Consider the following 20,691-nt stretch of genomic DNA (forward strand, 5'->3'; position numbering starts at 1 on the left):
GCAGTCCGGCTCCTCTCTCGAGTACACGCACAAAATACACTTTAGGGAAAAAAAAACATAACTGTGACCAATAACTTACCAGGATGATATTTATTCCGGATACGCCTGACCCGGTTCATCTGGCGCCTCTTCAGGTCGGACCACTTTTTGAGGATCGCCATGCGAGTGTGTTCTTCGCCTAGTTCCTCAATCAGGGAGCTTTTTTTCTTGCTGCCTCCGCAGCTCATCGTATCCTGTTTCCAGGAACTTCTGCAAGATGAAGAACAAAGTATATTGTAATACTTTTGTTGACAGCCTTATGGATATATGACATAAATGTATGCTATTCAACAATTGGAAGCATTCTCGCCTTATTAATCAATGACAGGGGTAACATGACAGATTTTATATACTGCCATTTCCGTCGCCACCTTTTTTACATAAATATAGCAGCCATTATCATTTGCATAATTATGAATATATACTAACTTTTAAACTAGACTAAAATGCAGTTGAAGATAATGAAATAACAGTGGTCAAAATACTTACACAAATCAGCAACTTTTCCTCAGACTTAGTGAAATTGCTTCCAACCATGTTGCTGTGTGATTGCGCTGCGATCATAAGTTGGAAACTGGCAAGGCTCCAGGAAATGGTCGCGTGTTGTTCGCGTGTTGATTGCGCTGCTTGGACCGAGATGGGTCCATATGGCTTCGGCTGTATGGACCACAGTAACTCTTTTCCCTGTCAGGAGCCTAATGCCCCGGGGGGTCAGAGACGGGACCTTTTCGGAGGACCACTGACGTATGCAACCGTCGCAGTTTTTTGTGATGTCACTCTTTAGGTGTGTGCAAATTTTTCCTTGCACCGGGTGGAGTTTTTGGGTTGTGTTTTGCACGCCACAGGCTTTTCAACAGAAAATAACCAGCTGGAGGCAGAATGGTTGCAAAACACTACGGGTTTGTTACCTAACTCTGGGTTTCAAGACCAGTCCACCTCCAGCTGTTGCAAAACTACTACTCCCATCAGCCACGGTCTGTCAGTGCATGCTAAGAATTTTACTTTTGCTGCATCTAGGGTGCCACAGTTTAGAGACCCGTGCATAAAGGCCTGAAAAATGTGGGCCTGCAGAACTTACAATACTAGAAGTGCCAGCATTCCCAGGCATGCTGGAAGTTGTAGTTCTGCAACATCTAAAGGGCAATATGTATTCGAACGTCCTTGGGCCTTGAGGACACTGAAGTCAGGACGTTCGCATACGTCCTATGTCCAATAAAATGTTAAATTCATTATGCTAAATAACAAGGAAAAGTGCCTAAATACACATTTGCCAACCAGGGTGTCTGCAGCTGTCCAGGCATGCTGGGACTTGTAGTTTTGTAAAAGCAGGAGACACATTTTTTGTGAAATACTAATATCTGATCATATATACTAACTTTTAAACTAGACTAAAATGCAGTTGAAGATGATGAAATAACAGTGGTCAAAATACTTACACAAATCAGCAACTTTTCCTCAGACTTAGTGAAATTGCTTCCAACCATGTTGCTGTGTGATTGCGCTGCGATCATAAGTTGGAAACTGGCAAGGCTCCAGGAAATGGTCGCGTGTTGTTCGCGCAATTGCGCATGCGCGATCGAAAAATCGCAATCGCAATATGTATTTTGGTTAAAATATCATACATATTCGATTTCAGAGTGCTGCTACAGCAGTTTTCGAAATATCTGCAATAAATTTCGCATTCGCATGTTGCGATATTTCGATAAAATATCAGGAATATTCTGAGCCAATCAGAGCGCTCCTCCAGCATATCTCGAAATTGCGCAATAAATATCGCATTCGCATGTTGCGATATTTCGATAAAATATCACGAATATTCTGAGCCAATCAGAGCGCTCCTCCAGCATATCTCGAAATTGCGCAATAAATATCGCATTCGCATGTTGCGATATTTCGATAAAATATCACGAATATTCTGAGCCAATCAGAGCGCTCCTCCAGCATATCTCGAAATTCCGCAATAAATATCGCATTCGCATGTTGCGATATTTCGATAAAATATCACGAATATTCTAAGCCAATCAGAGCGCTCCTCCAGCATATCTCGAAATTCCGCAATAAATATCGCATTCGCATGTTGCGATATTTCGATAAAATATCACGAATATTCTAAGCCAATCAGAGCGCTCCTACCGCAGTTATTAAAAAAATCGCAATTATTTTCGCATTCGCAATAGCGAAAAATCGCATTCAATTAATTTCGATAAAATATCACGAATATTCGAATTTAGCGAATATATCTCGAATATTCGAATATATATTCGAGATATATCGCGAAATCGAATATGGCATATTCTGCTCAACACTACTGCGGATTAGTTTGAAAGCAGCCCAGTAACCACTGCAGAACAGATAAGCTCATATATACACTGTGATTTTAGTAATAAACTGACCTTTAGTAACAGTTCTATTCCATCCCAGAGCAGGAGGTCACAGCCCACATCAGAAGGCTCAGCAGGCCACTGGTTGGGCACCCCTGCTCTAGGGTCTCTTCTAAAAATATATATATATAATGTTTGGGGGTTCTAAGTAATTTTCTAGCAAACAAATACATATTTTAACGGTCAGAAAAAGGTTTGGTGTTTAAGTGGTTAAACTTTCCTAATTTACATACAGAAGTCTATTCTATTGATATAAAAGACAAATTGATACAATGTTTAGACTTAACATTCCAATGATAGAATGTTTTAAAGCTTGGCAGACTGCCCAGACTTTGACTTTTGACAGCTGAGAGCAGAGAGAAAATTCTCTGCATACCAAAGATTGGGAAGATCGGGAAACCCTTTGTCAAGATCACACCGGGGAAACAATTGCGATAACAATTCTTGACGATTAATCGTGCAGCTCTACCATGCTCCGCCCCTTTTTGACAATGTCATCACTGTCAGAGACTGCAGACGTAATACAGGAGATGGTCAGAGACTGCGGACAAAGTACATATACATTACACCCCCATACACCCAGATACATTACACCCCCCATACACACACAATCATTAGTATGGAGAACTCCCCTCCAATCAATTTCTATATTGCAAGCTTCAGATGACATTAGAGAGAATTAAATGGATTACTAACCCCAGAAAAGGCAGATGGAAGGCTCCAACAACAGCAGTACATGCCAAGCAGCTCAGATAAGGCTGGCGCCCCATGCGGTGGGTGTTCTCGGGGACCCTATCTAGAAGGAAGAGCTGGGCCTCTTACACATGTCTAGGCAGAGCACACACAGCCAGCAGTCCGAGGAGAGGAGGAGGAGAGGAAATAAATCTTTGACTCCCGACCCTGGGACATGCAGCGCAGCACCCCCGATTTATATGTACACTTGCCTATAGGTAGCACCCAGCCCTGCCAAGGGAGGCACTTGCCCCTACCTGTGGATGCCCATGGTAGTAGCCTATACTACGGTCAGTACTGGGCTCATCCAGGTGCTGCTCAAGCAACTTGTCAAGCAACTTTATCTCTCACTTTGCACCTCCACCATTCTGAAAACGTATTCTATTTTTTTCAATTAATAAAAAGCATTCTGTCTGCCTTGTCCAATCAGAGAATTCTTTGTATTCCAGTGAGCCAATGAAAAGTGCTGGCTCTGGGGGTACTGGCCAAGGGGTAGGAGCCTGGAGCGCCAGCAGGGGACCCGAGAAGAGGAGGATCTGGGCTGCTCTGTGCAAAACCAACTGCATAGAGCACGAAAGTATGACATGTTTATTTTTTTAACCCTAATGTCACTTTTAGGCAAGTTGCTCAAGCAGCACCCAGAATAGACCAGCAATGACTTAGGGGTTGATTTAATAAAGGCAAATAGGCTGTGCACTTTGCAAGATCAGTTGCACTTTTTTTTCTTAAATTTGTATAAAAGCCCTGTGCTATTATTTATACAAAAAACTGCACTACAGTGGAACTATGGATTAGGAGCATAATCCGTTTCAGGAGAATGCTTGTAATCCAAAGCACTCGCATATCAAAGCACGTTTTCCCATAGAAGTCAATGGAAACAAAGATAATTTGTTCTGCATGGCATGCAATACCGCATGTGGCCAGAGGTGGGGGGGGCGCCAGAGAGCCTTGAAAATACTCTGGGACATTTTGCCTGATCTCGGTAACCCTCGGAAAGTCTTGGAAGCACTCAGAAACTGAGTATTTTTGAGTGTGTCCGAGTATTTCGAAATGGCTCCAGATCTTCCTGAGTGTTACCGGCGCCCCTGCACCTCTGGCCAAATGCGGTACTGCACACCCCATTAGCTTGAATTCTGCTTGTTTTGTGAGACAACTCTCGCAAACTGAGTCAGGATTTTTTTTAAAAAGTTGCTCGTCTTTTAAAACACTTGTTAACCGTGTTACTCGTAAACCAAGGTTCCACTGTGTTACAAAAAAGAAAATGATAAAAAACGTTAAAGGGCAGCTATCACTCTACAGTGCAATCATCACACTTATATCAATAAATGTATCCTTACTAACAGTGAGGCACTCCATAACCACTTAATGACCGCTCGTTCGCAGTACAATGCTGGTAGGTTACTGCATACTTCCCAGTTTAGTGCCCCCCATTCCCCGGCTGGCTCCAGCAGTGATTTCATTGTACACAATGGGAGCCTGTCAGCAAGTCCTGGCCAATGATTCCCAGCCAGAACCTGCTGATTGGCTGTGTATAGTCACAGCCGAGAACTCTGTGTTGACATCGAACCGTCCCTCAGCGTCAACGTGTCCAATGCAGAACTATGGACCTTGCCTTGGTCTTGATGATCTCAGGACCTTGGACTGCTGAAGTGTGGGGAAGAAGACGCTGCGACGACTGGTCTAGCAGCGGATAGGAGAAGAGGAGCAGGTAAGTAAATTTAAATGTACTTTTACAAGTCCCATAGACCTGAACAAGCAATTAACCCCTGCAGTGGATAAGCTGGGCTTTACCCAGCTTTCTCCTACTTCCCCTCCTACCAGTAGGGATGAGCCGAACACCCCCCCGTTTGGTTCGCACCAGAACTTTCGAACGGACCGAACGTTCGTGCGAACATTTAGAACCCCATTGACGTCTATGGGACTCGGACGTTCGAATTCAAAAGTGCTCATTTTAAAGCCTAATATGCAAGTTATTGTCACAAAACGTCTGAGTACCCGGGTCTTGCCCCAGGGAACATGTATCAATGGAAAAAAAAGTTTTAAAAACGGTCGTTTTTTCAGGAGCAGTGATTTTAATGATGCTTAAATTAAAAAAATTAATTAATTAAAAATTCCTTTAAATATTGTACCTGCTGGGTGTCTATAGTATGCCTGTGAAAACATCTTTGAGTACCCGGGTCTTGCCCCAGGGAACATGTATCAATGGAAAAAAAAGTTTTAAAAACGGTCGTTTTTTCAGGAGCAGTGATTTTAATGATGCTTAAATTAAAAAAATTAATTAATTAAAAATTCCTTTAAATATTGTACCTGCTGGGTGTCTATAGTATGCCTGTGAAAACATCTTTGAGAACCCGGGTCTTGCCCCAGGGAACATGTATCAATGGAAAAAAAGTTTTAAAAATGGTAGTTTTTTTCAGGACTCCTGAAAAAACGACCGTTTTTAAAACTTTTTTTTCCATTTAAAGGAATATTTCATAATTTTGTTTTTATTATTTAAGCATCATTAATGAATATGCAACTGCAGTATTTTGTGACTTTTGTGTCTGCCTGGAGTTTGGCTCTAAATGACTAATTGAAGCTGAAATCAAAACACATATTGAAGGCAAAGGACCTCGGGTTCACCCCAGCGATAGAAGCAGCCCTGTGCCACTAGTCATTGATTCAAGCTACTGCCCTCAGTCTTTTGTTCGTTTGGCAAAAAGTACTGTGCTGGATCTGGCTTATAGCTATTCTTCCACTAAAATGATGCCATTATTGTGAGCAAACCATTACTCCTGATATTAAATAACAACTCACAGCAGGGAATTTTCCTTTTAACGACATACAATATACATTTTTTTATGTATATCATTTTTTTCACAAAAATATAAGTTTTAACTTGGGGTATGCTCTCCTCCTTTCTGCTGCTTCTCCCCCTCTTTTATATGACCTATTAATAAGGTAATGGCCTACCCGTTTCAATATCCTAGGTAGAACCTATGAAAATGCAATAAATAAATCTACAATTTGGTAGAAAGTATTAATACCTGTGTAGCGCCCTGTTCCTAAAGAATAGGGGCTATGTTGTAAATTTAGATTTTGGCTGAGCTGTGCATAGCTCAGATTGATTGTACAAAGTTTATTTGGTTTCTGTCTTGAATTTGACTGAGTTGTGCCATTTTTCACTGTTGCCAGTCACTGGTACCACAGGCCAGCATGAGAATTACAACACAGTTAATTTGCAATGAATATTCTTTTTCCAGAAACAGCCCAGTAGGAGGTTCTTGGCTGCTGTGCATTCTGGGAGAGGGTATTTATGGGACACACACCATGTGCTAGCTCTCTTCTGACCTTGGGACCTGCTGGCCCAAGGCTGTGTTTCTGCAAGTTCTGAAAGTAGGCCCAGAAGCCTGTCTGGGGCCTACTAATCCGGAGGTGGCCCTAGGCTTTCTTTCCTGCATGGAATAAGCCAAGCCAAGCTGAGGAGATCCAGGGGAGGACCCTTGCTGGAGAGAGCCAAGATGAAGGCTGGTCTCTCAGGAGGGCCTGGTGACTTGTTTTGAGGATACATCTAGGCTAATATACCCTCACAGTACTGCCAGGTCGGCTTAAAGGTTTGGGTACTGTGAAGCTGCTCTACAATTAACTAACTACTGGCTACAAAATCCTACAGAGAGGATTATCCAGAATTCTTGTGGCTAGGTCTGTGTGAGAGGCCTATCCAGCTATTCAAGATCTGCTGAAAGGAAGCTGTTTTGTCCTTTGGATCTGAGGAATCCATCAGTGATCTGCTAAAGGTATCTGAAACCTCCCCTAACCCTCTATCCTACTGCTACTTCAAAAGTTATTTTATTAAAGCATTGGAAAAATACTAAAGTGACTGGTGCTCACATCTGTTCTGCATTTCACATTATAGCCATGGACTCAGCACTGGTGTTGAAAGGTAGAGTAACGGCAGGACCCAAAAATATTCAGCAGCTCCTTAGGGGGTAGTGCTACACCTGTATCGTAGTAACATAAATTGTGAATACAAAGCAACTAGGAGCTCTGATGTGGTGGGCATGTAGTATGTAAAGGTCACATTCATTATACCCATTGAAATGTATCAAAATAAGCAATCCAGAAACAGAAATTACATTGTAAAACAATTCTGTAATGGTCAATTTCTTAATTTCTAAGGAGTAACAGCCCCTTCAGTATCAGGCATGTACTGTTTAGCCATTTGCATGGAGTTTCAGACTTTTTTTTCCTGTAGAAGATGACATGAACTCAGCCTTGCTAATCCCCAAGCCTCTTTATTGCTTATTGAGCCCACCCAAAGCCAGTAGAGGAGATTAGACTGTAAGCAGGGCAGGACCAGGCTTGATTTTTAGGCCCCCATTTACACTTGAGTATGAGGATTTTCAGATGATTTTGCATTTTTTTGCATGTTCTTACACACCTTTTTTGATGTTTTCAGGTTTTAATGTCTTTTTTTTAGGCTGGGTTTACACTTAATACAGATGCAGCTTACAGTAGGGGTCCGCTGCCTCCCTGTGATCTGTTCAGGGATGAATCGGGCCCAAATTTGTGCCTGAATTCAGACCTAAAACTGAGCCAAAGAAGCACAGGAACCCTGTGCAATCCACTCCGGAGAACTGGCTCCATTGAGAGCCGGACACACTCCCCTCTAATGCAAATTGAATTCAGGGAAATCTGCATTCAATTAGCATAAGTGTGAACACAGCCTCAAAGTGGATGTAAACCCTTACATATAGTAGTGAAGTGAACAGCCTCAGATGATACACAGAAATGAAATACATCTTCCTACATAAGTTTCACTTTTATATCCGCTGTCTTCAGATTTTTACACTATTTAGAAAGTGAACATTGTGTTAGAAACCTTGTTTCATTCTCTAGCAATGCGTGTGGAGTTTGGGCATACACTGTGTGAGAGCTGATTGGAGGAAAAGCACCCCCCCCACATAGTCCGAGGAATGAAGAAACATGCAGAGCTGCAGTCTGAATAGACAAGCTCTCTGCTTATCTACCTCTAAGCTCCCTCCTTGACACAAATTTCCAGCTGCTTTTATCTTGTGTGTCGGAGAACTTGTCAGAAGTAATCATGATGATAACAGAGGAACCGAGCCGCAGAAATACACAGCACTTAGGGCTTTGGAGAGAGATAAGTAAACACTACAGATATATTTACCCAGGAGGTCTGATTTCATGAATAGGGTTCACACCCACTTTAACCAGTGCAACGCTAGTCATAGGAGGAGAAAAAAGATGTGCATTTTCAAACATCTTTCATACACTCTCACTGAAGTCTAAAGAAGGGGTCAAAAACATGCAGCTCTTCCCCAAAAATCTCCTATACTTTCTCAAACTTTGAGTGCAAAGCTTCAAGCGACGCAATGGGGTTGATTTACTGAAACTCAGGAGTACAAAATCTGATGAAGCTCTCCATAGAAACCAATCAACGTCCAGTTTTTTTTTCTCAAAGCTTAATTGAACAAACTGAAGTTAGAAGCCGATTGGCTACCATGAACAGCTGCACCAGATTTTGCACTCTGCAAACACACTCTCCCCAATGTCAGGTGTGAACAGGCACCACTGAATGTAAATTGGAATTGTTAATGTAAATTGTAAGCATTAAAGCACCTTGGGAAATGCGTTTCAAAGTGCTATGGTGTACTTGGGGGTCTAAGAGAATAAAGTAATGGTTTGCACATAGCTTCACCTGCCTATATTTTTGAATCTATTGATCAGTTATCACTAGACATGTGCATTCATTTTCGTCTGAATTTCGGGTATTTTCGTTATCGTCTTAACAAACGAAAACGAACGTGAAGAATCCGAAATCCGAAAGATCCAACATAAAAAAATTCTTTATTTTCATTTTCGTTGCTACAACAGTTCGATGTAGATAGGAGATTCTACGTGACACTGAGAATAGCAATCTGTGTCTATCGAACCTGTGGTCGAATGTGCCTAACCTTAACTGTATTTGTCCAAGATTATTTTACATAGAGAGGAAAGATTCGACATAAAGAGAAAAGATTTGACATTATAGAGACAGTGTTGGGGTAGACCATTTGACATGAATGACGAAGATTCGACGAAGCAGCGAAAATACAAACGTTGAATCTGTCATTGAAATCTTATTGTGTCTGTCGAAAGTTCTAAGAAGATTCGACAAGCAGATAAACTGTAGAACACCGCAATCGTACATTCAAATGCTCGGCCCATAGGCTACAGAAGAATTCGAATGTTGGTTGATTAGTAATAATAATTTATAAATATAATTATTACTAGTGTCATACATGTACGAAATGGAAATGTACGATTGAGGCCTCGTACAGTTTAGCTGCTCCGTCGAATCTTCTTAGAACATTCGACAGACACCATAAGCCTTCAATGACAGATTCAACCTTAATTCATTCGGATTTTCGGACGAATGCATTTTTTAGTGAAACAAAATAAATAAAAACGAGGGAGTAACTAAATACATTTATTTTTCGGATGAAAACGAAATTCCGAAACAAAATATTTCAGTGTGCACATGTCTATTGATCACTTACTGAAAAATATCTCTGTTTATTTAGTCTGAATTGCCAGGTTTACATTAAAAATAATGCAGATTTTTTTTTAATATATTCATTTTTATTCATTCTTGCACAATGCCATCTTAAAGCCTTTTCATGTATGATGTAATCATGAATGCGGTCCAATTCTCCCAGTGTCCTTTGTCCAGTATGAGATCCTGTGCATCTCACTTACCCAGGATGACCCTGTGGGCTGGAAAAGCATGGTGTCTCCTAACTTCTATCAGCAAGGTTATCTAAAGCGATAACAAGTGGCAGTGCGTTTTTTTCAAAGCTGAGGTTTGTGTATTTCTGATCGCCATGGCAGTCGCTTAGACAGAAAATAAACCTGTGGATTTTTGTGCTTTGTGTGCAAGAACACACAAATGTGCTTACAACATGTATCAGCATGTGCTAGAAAAAGCTTTCTAGCTAATATTTGGAAGAAACTGATTTCTTTCAACAATCCCTTTCAGATTTATTAGTCACAATAAGTCCTTGGATATATCCCTTCTATACTAACTATTTTTTAATTTCAACAATTGCTGCATTATTACTACAAGAGTTATCAACATTATTATCATAAGCTACGGATTTATAAAAGAACCATTGCATGTGTGTGTTGCTGTCATATAGGTCCCCTATTTAATGCTATTTCTTAAATAGGAGACTATATATATATATATATATATATATATATATATATATATATATATATAGAGAGAGAGAGAGAGAGAGAGAGACGGGACCACTTTTCATAACTTTGCCTCTGTATGCCACCATAATGAAATAAAAACAAAACAATCCACATTAATTTGGAGTGCAGACTTTCAGCTTTAATTCAAGTGGTTACCCTTAAATATCAACTACAAATTTTAGGAACTGCAACCATTCCCCCCCCCCCCATTTTCAGGGACTCAAATGTAATTGGTCAAATGAATATAATCATTAATAAAATGTTAATTTTTAATATTTTGCTGAGAATTCTTTACTAGCAATGACTGCCTGAATTCTGGAACCCATGAACATTACTAAAGACTGGGGTTCTGCCTCTGATGCTTTGCCTGACTCTAACTGCAGCTGTCTTCGGCTGTTCTTTGGGGGTCTTTCTGCCTTTAGTTTTGCCTTCAGCAAGTGAAATGCATTCTCAATTTGGTTGAGATCAGGTGCCTGAGTTGGCCATTGCAGAATATTCTACTTCTTTTCCTTCAAAAGCTCCTGGGTTGCTTTTGCAGTATGTTTTGGATCACCGTCCATCTGTACTGTGAAGCGCCGTCCAACAAACTTTGCTGCATTTGGCTGAATCTGGACTGACAATATATCTCTAAACACTGCAGAATTCAGCCGGCTGCTTCTGTCTTCTGTCACATCAGCAATAAACACCATTGACCCAGTGCCATTGGAAGCCATGCATGCCCAAGCCATCACACTGCCTTCACCATGTTTTACAGATGACATTGTGTGCTTTGGATCATGAGCTGTTTCATGGGCTGTAAACTTGTGAGCACAACTGTATATAGTGGCAGGTCAAGGCCGTACCACTGTTTAAAATGTCAGTCTGGGCCAGGGTTTCTGGGAAACAAGCACACTGATGATGCCGGTGTGTGCATTCATGTTAGAGCCAGAGTTAGGCCCTTTTCACACTGGAGTCGGGAGGTGCGGTGGCGGTAAAGCGCCGCTATTTTTAGCAGCGCTTTACCACTAATTTCACAGCGGTATAGCCACGGTGTCCCATCGATTTAAATGGGCAGGAGCAGTATACACACCGCTTCTTCACCGCTCCAAAGATGCGGCTAGCAGGACTTTTTTTTTCCGTCCTGCTAGCGCACCACTCCAGTGTGAAAGCCCTCTGGCTTTCACACTGGAGAAACAGCAGCCGCTGTTTCAGGTTGGTTTGCAGGCGCTATTTTTAGCGCAATGGCGCCTGCAAACCGTCCCAGTGTGAAAGGGGTCTTAGAGTTCAGTAGCCCCACCCTCCTGAGGGGGTCAGTGTGTGAAGGGAGTTGTGAGGTACACGTCGCACTATGCTGTCCAGGTCACAAACAAAGACCCGAGCCTGTGAGTATGTAAAAGCTGGAAGCTGCAGAAAAAAACAGGCAAGCTGACAAAGGTAAAGCATTTTGTGCATGAGCACTGGGACTGTGTGTTTGATGGTTTGGAGGACCAAGGCATAGGGCCTGAGCAGTGAAGCTGCAAAGAGAGCCACAAGGCTGAATTCTATGTTTTGTTGCATTAATGGCAAGAACCCCCTGTGTGGGAAACTATTTGTGTGAACTTTTTTTTTTTTATTATTAAATAGGGCATAAAAAGCCCTGAAACGTACTTCTGGTGTGTTTGGCTCTACCAATGAGTTACAAATTCCCCAACTCTTCACAATACATATGTGTCCCAAAAGTTCACAGCCCAAACGCAGGGGTGACCACAAAGACATGAAACTTTATCACGTCTCCAAGCCACTCTTCCAGATGTTCAGCACTCCTTGCACACAGCTGGCACCCGCTGTTGAGTTGAAAATTGAGAAAGTGGAAAAAGAAGGTTTAGAGCAGGGGTGCCCAAACATGTGGCCCACTGAGCCCTCTGATGTGGCCCACGACCTCCTGCTCTGGGATGGCAAGCCCAGATTGCTGGTTTCCATCCCGTCATTCCAGAGCATTAGTGTTGTGAATGGAGCCATAGGTAAAGGAAGCAAACTGGTGCGAAGCTGACCTGCATAAGCCAATGCTTTCTGTATAGCATCGGCTTCTGTTACTGGTGGAGTGATACCAAGTGCACTCTGCCTTGGACAGCAACAGCCAACGATACCTGAACGGAAGACTGTTATTAAAGGTAAGTTTATTACTAAAATCACAGTGTATGTATGGGCATATCCAGGGCCGTCTTAATAGCATCATGGGCCCCTGTGCAAAGTAATGCTCTGGGGCCCCTACAATGATGACAGTGCAGGTAAACAGACATCAAGTAGGTAGGAGGCAGACTGCCTCCCCTGTGTATCTATCACTCTCAGTGCCATCATGGGGCCCCCAATTTTGGGGCAGAGTGGGCTCAAGGACCAGCTGCTTTGGGGAAAGTGCAGGGGCCCCCCATGCAGCTGGGGACCCTGGGCAGTGTCCAGGTGTGCCCTCTCATTAAGACAGTCCTGGGCATATCTGTTCTGCAGTGGTTACTGGGTTGCTTTCAAACTGATCCGCAGGTGCAGCGCAGTGCACCTGCGGGTTACCCGCACTGAGCCATAGACTTATGTTTTTACCTGCGGGTTTGCTGCTCTTTCAGAAAGTGCACTACACCTGCAGGATATAATAGAATTCTATAACAGCTAACCCGCAGGAAGCCACAGGTGCACTGAGCTGCACCCACGGTGTGGGTAAACCACAGAGCATCAGTGTGAAAGCAGTCCTAGGCCCCTTTCAATCAATCAGTCCGACCCAATTAGACCCTCCATTCAACTCTCTAGAGCGGCAGATGTAAACAGACTTGTATCCGTTTACACTGGCCTACCTCCAATCCGATCTGCTGAAAAAACAGAAGGGCATATGTCTCCGTCCATCCGTCCAGCGGTTCAGATCAGAGGGCCCATACAGTAGAGTGGACAGCAGAGTGGACACAGACCTGTCACCTGCACGCTCCGCTCATTGTGGCCAGCGACCACTCATGGTCGCTTAAGTGGCCCTCACTCTTCAAAAGGTTGGGTACCCCTAGATTAGAGTGATCCATCAGCAGGCAAAGTGACTCCTTCCATGTTGGGCCGTAAACTTTTTGGACACCCCTCGTATATATATATATATATATATATATCGAGTTCTGGTACAAAAAAATATTACTTAATCCATAAACACCTATAAATAATAAAAATGATGACATTTTTAATTCATATTAACCTCTTAAGGCCTCGTACACATGAGGGGACATGTCCGATGAAAACGATCCACGGACCGTTTTCTTCGGACATGTCCGCTCGGAGATTTCTGTCTGATGGTTGTACACACCATCAAACAGAAATCCGCGCGGACAGGATACGCGGTGACGTGGCCGCGCCGATGACGCGGCGACTTTGCGCGACCCTGGAAGGTAAATGCTACCACGCATGCTTCGAATCACTTCGACGCATGCAAGGGCTTTTGGCCGAGCGGACATGTCCGGTGAGTCGTACAGACGACCTAACATGTCCGGCGGACAGGCTTCCAACGGACATGTTTCTTAGCATGCTAAGAAACATTTGTCCCCTGGAAACCTGTCCGATCCGCTGGAAAATTGTCCGGTCGGCCATACACACGACCGAACATGTCCGCGGAAACTGGTCCGCCAGTCAACAAAAAAATACACCACAGCAGGTTCCTACAAGCTCAGTTTAATTAAATCTGACAAATACATCTGATCTGATACACCACAAAAGATTAATATATTAATAATTTTAAGCCTAACTCGTACAGTCCATATCCAGGGTCTTAATCTAGATGTTATAAATGTCCCATGACACCCTAGGGACAATTGTAGAGACTTATAGATTGAATAGAATAAGGTAATTCATCCCATAAATAAGAACTGCACAGTATGAATATGTTAATCCTTTTAATGAATGCATAAATAAGTGGAGACTCCCGGCCTTGTGTAGGGTACATCCTGATGTGGCACTTAATAGCTTGCAGAACTTATTAGATATGATCCATGCGGAAGGTATAAAGGTTATTCGAGATGTTTAAAAGCACAATGCCTGGGCATATTCAGCAATCACCTACATCGGGTCTATAAGTGAGCTTATTTGTGCTACATCCAAACCATGTGCACCAAGCAAAAATTCAAAAGGGTCCAAATAGCCAATATGTAAACTCTCTCTCAACATTTATAAGAAAAAAAAACACAGATTGTTGATCCACGTAATAGCCGATTGCCTTAGGGCAGTGTTTCCCAACCTCAGTCCTCAAGTACCCCTAACAGGCCAATTTTTGAGAATTTGCTGTCATAAATGCCAGGTCATTGATACATATTTAAAGCAGTGGTTTCCAACCACTCAGAACCTGATTCGAATTTTCATAGTGTATGGCCAGCTTTAGTGTAAGTGTTAGCATTAGGGTTAGTGTCAGCGATGGCACCAGATTCTGTGTGCACCAGTTTTAGTAAATCCTCCCCAGTGTGTTTTAGGTAGAATAAAAAAGGGATAGCTCACCTGGGGTGGCTCAAGATACTGCATACTTTCACTATGACCAGTGGCGGCCGGTGCTCAATATTTTAGTGGGGGGGGGGGGGGAGATGGACGGGAAGGCAGAGATTGCACATCCCCAACCCCCCCCCCCCCCCGCGTGGGAGACGGACAATCAGAAGTCTCAGGACTCACTTCCTGATTGGCTGGAAGGAGAATCAGCAAGACAGTAGCAGATGTTAATTTGCTATTGTCACACAACTGGGTGGGCTCACTGCGCCCCGAGCCCACTGTTTTTTTAAACCAATTCGAGTCTCAAGCCCTGTACACACGATCGGTTTGTTTGATGAAAACGGACCGATGGACCGTTTTCATCGGACAAACCGATCGTGTGTGGGCCCCATCGGTTTGTTTTCCATCAGTGAAAAAAAATATAGAACATGTTTTAAAATCTTCCTATGGATAAAAAACCGATAGATAAAAACGATCGTCCGTGTGGAACTCCATCGGTTAAAAATCCACGCATGCTCAGAATCAAGTCGAAGCATGCTCGGAAGCATTGAACTTCTCAGCACGTCGTAGTGTTTTACGTCACCGCATTGGACACTGTCGGATTTTTGACTGATGGTGTGTAGGCAAGACTGATAAAAGTCCGCTTCATCGGATATCCGACGAAAAAATCCATTGGATTAGATTCCATCAGATATCCAATCGTGTGTACAGGGCTAGGGATGAGCTTTGTGTTCGATTTGAACGTATGTTCGAATCGAACATCGTATGTTCGATCGTTCGTCGAAATACGAACAAAACGGGTCGTTCGCGCCAAATTCGAGTGACGCGCCATGGCCCATAATTCACTGCGACATTACGCGCTGATGATTGGCCAAGCATGCACTATGACCCGCATGCTTGGCCAATCACAGCGCCGTCAGTACAGAGAGCCGTAATTGGCCAAAGCCAGGGTGGCTTTGGCCAATTATGGCTCAGGGGGTTTAGTACACACCCCATACTATAAAAGGCCGCCTGCAGGTCGGCCTTGTGTAGTGTGTTCCGGCGCTGGTTAGAGATCAGTCAGAGAGAGAGAGTGTCATTTTTTCTAGGTAGAAAGAGCAGGCAGGCAGGTTAGTCAGTTAATGTTACAGTGTGTAGAGGATATACTGTATATACATCCCAAGTGTTGTACATATATTTATACACTGTATAGCTTAGCTAGATCAGTTCTTCCTAATTTACTGGCAGGTAGTTTATTGTGCTAGCTGCAGTATTCTCACGTGGTTTATATTGCCTGTGTCCTCTGCAGTGTGCACCATAAAGCTACACAGGCATACTATAGACACCCAGCAGGTACAATATTTAAAGGAATTTTTATTTTTTTATTTTTTATTTAAGCATCATGATGCTTAAATAATAATAATAAAAAGTAAAAAAATACCTTTAAATATTGTACCTGCTGGGTGTCTATAGTATGCCTGTGAAAACGTCTTTGAGAACCCGGGTCTTGCCCCAGGGAACATGTATCAATGGAATTTTTTTTTTTTAAATGGTCGTTTTTTTCTGGAGCAGTGTTTTTAACCAGTTAACAACCGCCCTATATATATATATATATAATATATATATATATATATATATATATATATATAAAGAATTTTCTTTCGAAAATCGTATCAAAGAATTTTCGTACAAATTTCGCACCGTTAGTGGGCTGCAGCAACAGCCGATTTTCGTGCGGCAAACAAATTTGAGGAATCCGACATGTTGGAAATTTTTTGAAAAACTAACGATTTTCTGTTCAATGATGGGAGAATCGTACGAGAAATGTAATAGAAAAAAAAATACGCATGTGCAAGAAAACAATATTCCCAGAGAGAAACGAATATTCCCGGCAACATGAAGGTTTGGTCGGCCGAATTTCGAAAATCAATGGTGACATCATTGGATCACAAGAAAAACAAACTTTCTGATTTTGAAAAGAAAATTTGTTCGAAATTCGACCATGTATGGCCTGCTTTAGTTGTGATTTTATGAACAAGATGGGGGATGTTAGAGTGTAATCTCCTCTGGGGTAGGGACTTCTGTAAATTTTTCTACATATTCTGTAAAGTGCTGTGTACTTTGCCCTGTATATATGGGGAAAAAATGATAAATTGCATACATTCACTTTTCTGCAGTTATTGAACATATTGGCCCGGATTCACAAAGCACTTACGCCGACGTATCTCGAGATACGCCGCGTAAGTATAACTATGCGTCGTCGTATCTATGCGGGTCACACCTCATTACCATGGCTCACGCCCACTTACACCTACGCCGGCTTACGCAGAGGAAACCCAGCGTATCTTTAAGAGCGAGTGGGAGCAAGTGCTTTGTGAATCCAGTGCTTGCCTCTGTGCGCTGCGTCGGCGTAGCGTATATTAGATACTCTATGCCGGCATAAATATGTACGCCGATGTATGTGAATCCGGGCCATTGACTACAAACAGCCAAACAGAGAAAGTAAAGATTATTTTTCTAACTGGAAAATATTTTTCTAAGTGGAGGAAATCCAGATGCCCAAAATGAGTTGTTGTATTTGTAAGGTCTGGCTCTAGTTAGATATGTTTTGCTGCCAGGAATGTTTCTGCACTAAGTGGGCCTATTAAGTCAACTTGTCATATAATCAAGGTTGACAATGTCAATTTTAGGCCTGATGAAATTCTATGAGATATTTATTTTCTTTTTGTTGTCAAAAAACATTATTATAGGAGAAGTATAGGGGCAGATCCACGTACCTTTGCGCCGGGCGCAGCGTATCTAGAATACACTACGCCGCTGTAACTTATCTTTTTTTTTTTTAATCCACAAAGAATTCGCGCCGTAAGTTACGGCGGCGTAGTGTATCTCTTGCGGCGTAAGGGCGCGGAATTCAAATGGATGTGATGGGGGCGTGTTTTATGTAAATACGTTGTGACCCGACGTAAACAACGTTTTTTTAACTGCGCATGCGCCGTCCGTGGGGGTATCCCAGTGCGCATGCTCGAAATTAAACCGGAACCAGCCAATGCTTACGACGGTGACGTCATTCTACGCAAATTCCTATTCGCAAACGACTTATGCAAACGACGTAAAAAAATCTAAATTGTACGCGGGAACGACGGCCATACTTAACATTGAGTACGCCTCAAACTATACGCCGGAAAAAGCCGACTGCAAACGACATAAAAAAATGCGCTGGCCGGATGTACATTCGTGGATCGCCGTAACTAGCTAATTTGCATACTCAACGCGGAATTCGACGTAAACGCCACCTAGAGGCCGCCGAAAATTTGCAGCTTAGATCCGACGGCGTACTAAGACGTACGCCTGTCGGATCTAGCCGAGATGCCGTCGTATCTTGTTTTGTGGATACAAAATAAAGATACGACGCGCAAAATTTAAAATTACGCGGCGTATCAAGAGATACGCCGGCGTAATTTCTTTGTGGATATGCCCCCTAGTGTATTATCAGTGAGCACATACTCTGAGTTATTATTGCATTTTTTACCTTGACATACAGTATTTTTTTAAATGCTTCATTTTTTACATGAAAATTAAAAGGAAAAAGTGATCTCCCTGTCAGACAATAAATCAAAAAAGAAAGTGCATTGCTAAAAAGACAAATTATATACCTCATAAAACTACAGTATTCCTGGTAAAACCATATGTGTATAGATGCCAGAAATGTGTAAAATTTGTATTGTGCCCAATTACAAAGGGATATTAATACATAAATAAATAGTGCGCAAATAAGACATCAAAATGTGCTAGTCCATAATTATAGTTCAAAACTGTAGTAATCCTAAAAAGTAGTTAATATTCCCAGCTGTCAACTATAAGTTCTCATGCACACTGGTCGTTATAAAAAAGTCAGTAGAGTTAGCTGTAAAAAGCTTCAGCGTTTTTTTTACTTTTTTTAAACAAAATTATACTCCCACGAAAGCTTATTGCCGCGTACACACGATCATTTTTCGGGTTGTAAAAAACAAAGTTTTTCAGGCTCTAGAAAAAAACCAAGTTTTTTTCAACTTCATCATTAAAACAGCCTTGCCTACAAAAAAAAAAATGCTCTAGCAAAGCGCGGTGACGTACAACACGTACGACGGCACTAGAAAGGGGAAGTTCCATGCGGATGACGCCACCCTTTGGGCTGCTTTAGCTGATTTTGTGTTAGTAAAAACGATTCGCGCTTTTGTGTCTGTTACAGCGTGATGAATGTGCTTACTCCATTACGAACGGTAGTTTTACCAGAATGAGCTCTCCCGTCTCATAACTTGCTTCTGAGCATGTGCAGGTTTTTCACGTCGTTAAAGCCCACACACGATCATTTTTTACAACCCGAAAAACGACATTGTTTAAAATGTTGTGAAAAAATAGAGCATGTTCTAAGTTTTTTTTGCCCATTTTTTACAACCCCGAAAAATTATCGTGTGTACGCCGCATATGGCTCAAAAACGCTGATAAATGCTAAATAGGCATGGACACATAGGATAGCATGCTGAAGCCAAAAACAGCAGCTGTAAAGCTTCCACTGTGCATGAAACCCAAAGTGCATCAGTGCAAGAAGAAGACAAAGTGCATATTCAATCTACTCCTCTGTTGGTGCAAATCCTCCACCACATTGCACTCACCAGAAGACTAATGTTAGTTAGCCTGTACACATAATCCACCCCTTAGGGGACTCTCAGGTGATGTCTGTTCCTCTACATCAGGGGTCTCCAAACTTTCTAAACAAAGTGCCAGTTTATTGTCCTTCAGACTTTAGAGGGGCTGGACTTTGACCAGCAGGAGAGGAAATTTTTCTGGCATCAGTGGGAGCAAACATTGGTATCAGAGGGAGGAATAGTGCTCTATGGTTGGTATCATTGGGAGGAAAAGTGCCCCATTGTTAATGTCAGTGGGAGAAATGGTGCCCCATTGTTGATGTCAATTGGCAGAATTGTGTCTTGTATCAGTGGGAGGAAGTGCTCCAAGGGCCGGGTTCAGGCAAGCAAAGGGCTGCATCTGGCCCCCAGGAGGCAGTTTGGAGACCACTGCTCTAGATAAAAAAAGCTGTCTGGCATCCACCCTATAGAGCAGGGGTGTCCAAACTTTTTGCAAAGAGGGCCAGATTTGATAAAGTGAACATGCTCGAGGGCCGACCATTTTTCCTGACATTCTTTGAACCATTAAAATTCGGTCTAAGTGTGTTTGTTCGAGCACTAATACACTGCCCAACAAGAATTATCTTGCCTTTGTGGCTGTGTGTGAGTAAAGAGATGAGCTCTGTGTGTTATTTGGATATACCATATTTATTGGCGTATAACACGCACCTTCACTTCAAGAAAGAAGTTTCAGGAAAAAAACGTAAAATTTAAAAAAAGAACTGTAAAGCAAAATAAGGGTCAGTGCCCGAATGCAGCACCCCCAATTGCCAGGAATGCAGCACCCACCATTGTTAGGCATGCAGCACCCACCATTGCTAGAAATGCACCCACTATTACCAGGAATGCACCCACCATTGTCAGGAAGGAAGGAGAAAAATTAGCCGTTTGCTAAATTTTATAACAAATATAAAAAAATATATATATTTTTTTAAACCTGTATTTTTTTTTTAACAAAAAATAAAAACCGCAGAGGTGATCAAATACCACCAAAAGAAAGCTCTATTTGTGGGGAAAAAAATATAAAATTTTCATTTGGGTACAATGACCGAGCAATTGTCATTCAAAGTGCGTCAGCGCTGAAAGCTGAAAATTTGGTCTGGGCAGGAGGGGGGTTTAAGTGCACAGTAAGAAAGTAGTCTCCTGGAATCTCCTCCATGCTCTTGAGACTGTGCTGGGAGACACAGCAAACCTTCTGGCAATGG

At 42.3% G+C, this 20,691-nt stretch overlaps 1 protein-coding gene across 2 annotated transcripts in view; it reads left to right on the forward strand.

Annotated features, from left to right (window-relative positions):
- ATG10 (autophagy related 10) overlaps window positions 1-20,691 on the forward strand; it is a 330,210-nt gene that overhangs the window by 134,944 nt on the left and 174,575 nt on the right. The gene's annotated exons all lie outside the window — the stretch shown is intronic.

This window comes from Rana temporaria, chromosome 1 (genome assembly GCF_905171775.1).
Source record: "Rana temporaria chromosome 1, aRanTem1.1, whole genome shotgun sequence".
NCBI classification, from domain to species: Eukaryota; Metazoa; Chordata; class Amphibia; order Anura; family Ranidae; genus Rana; species Rana temporaria.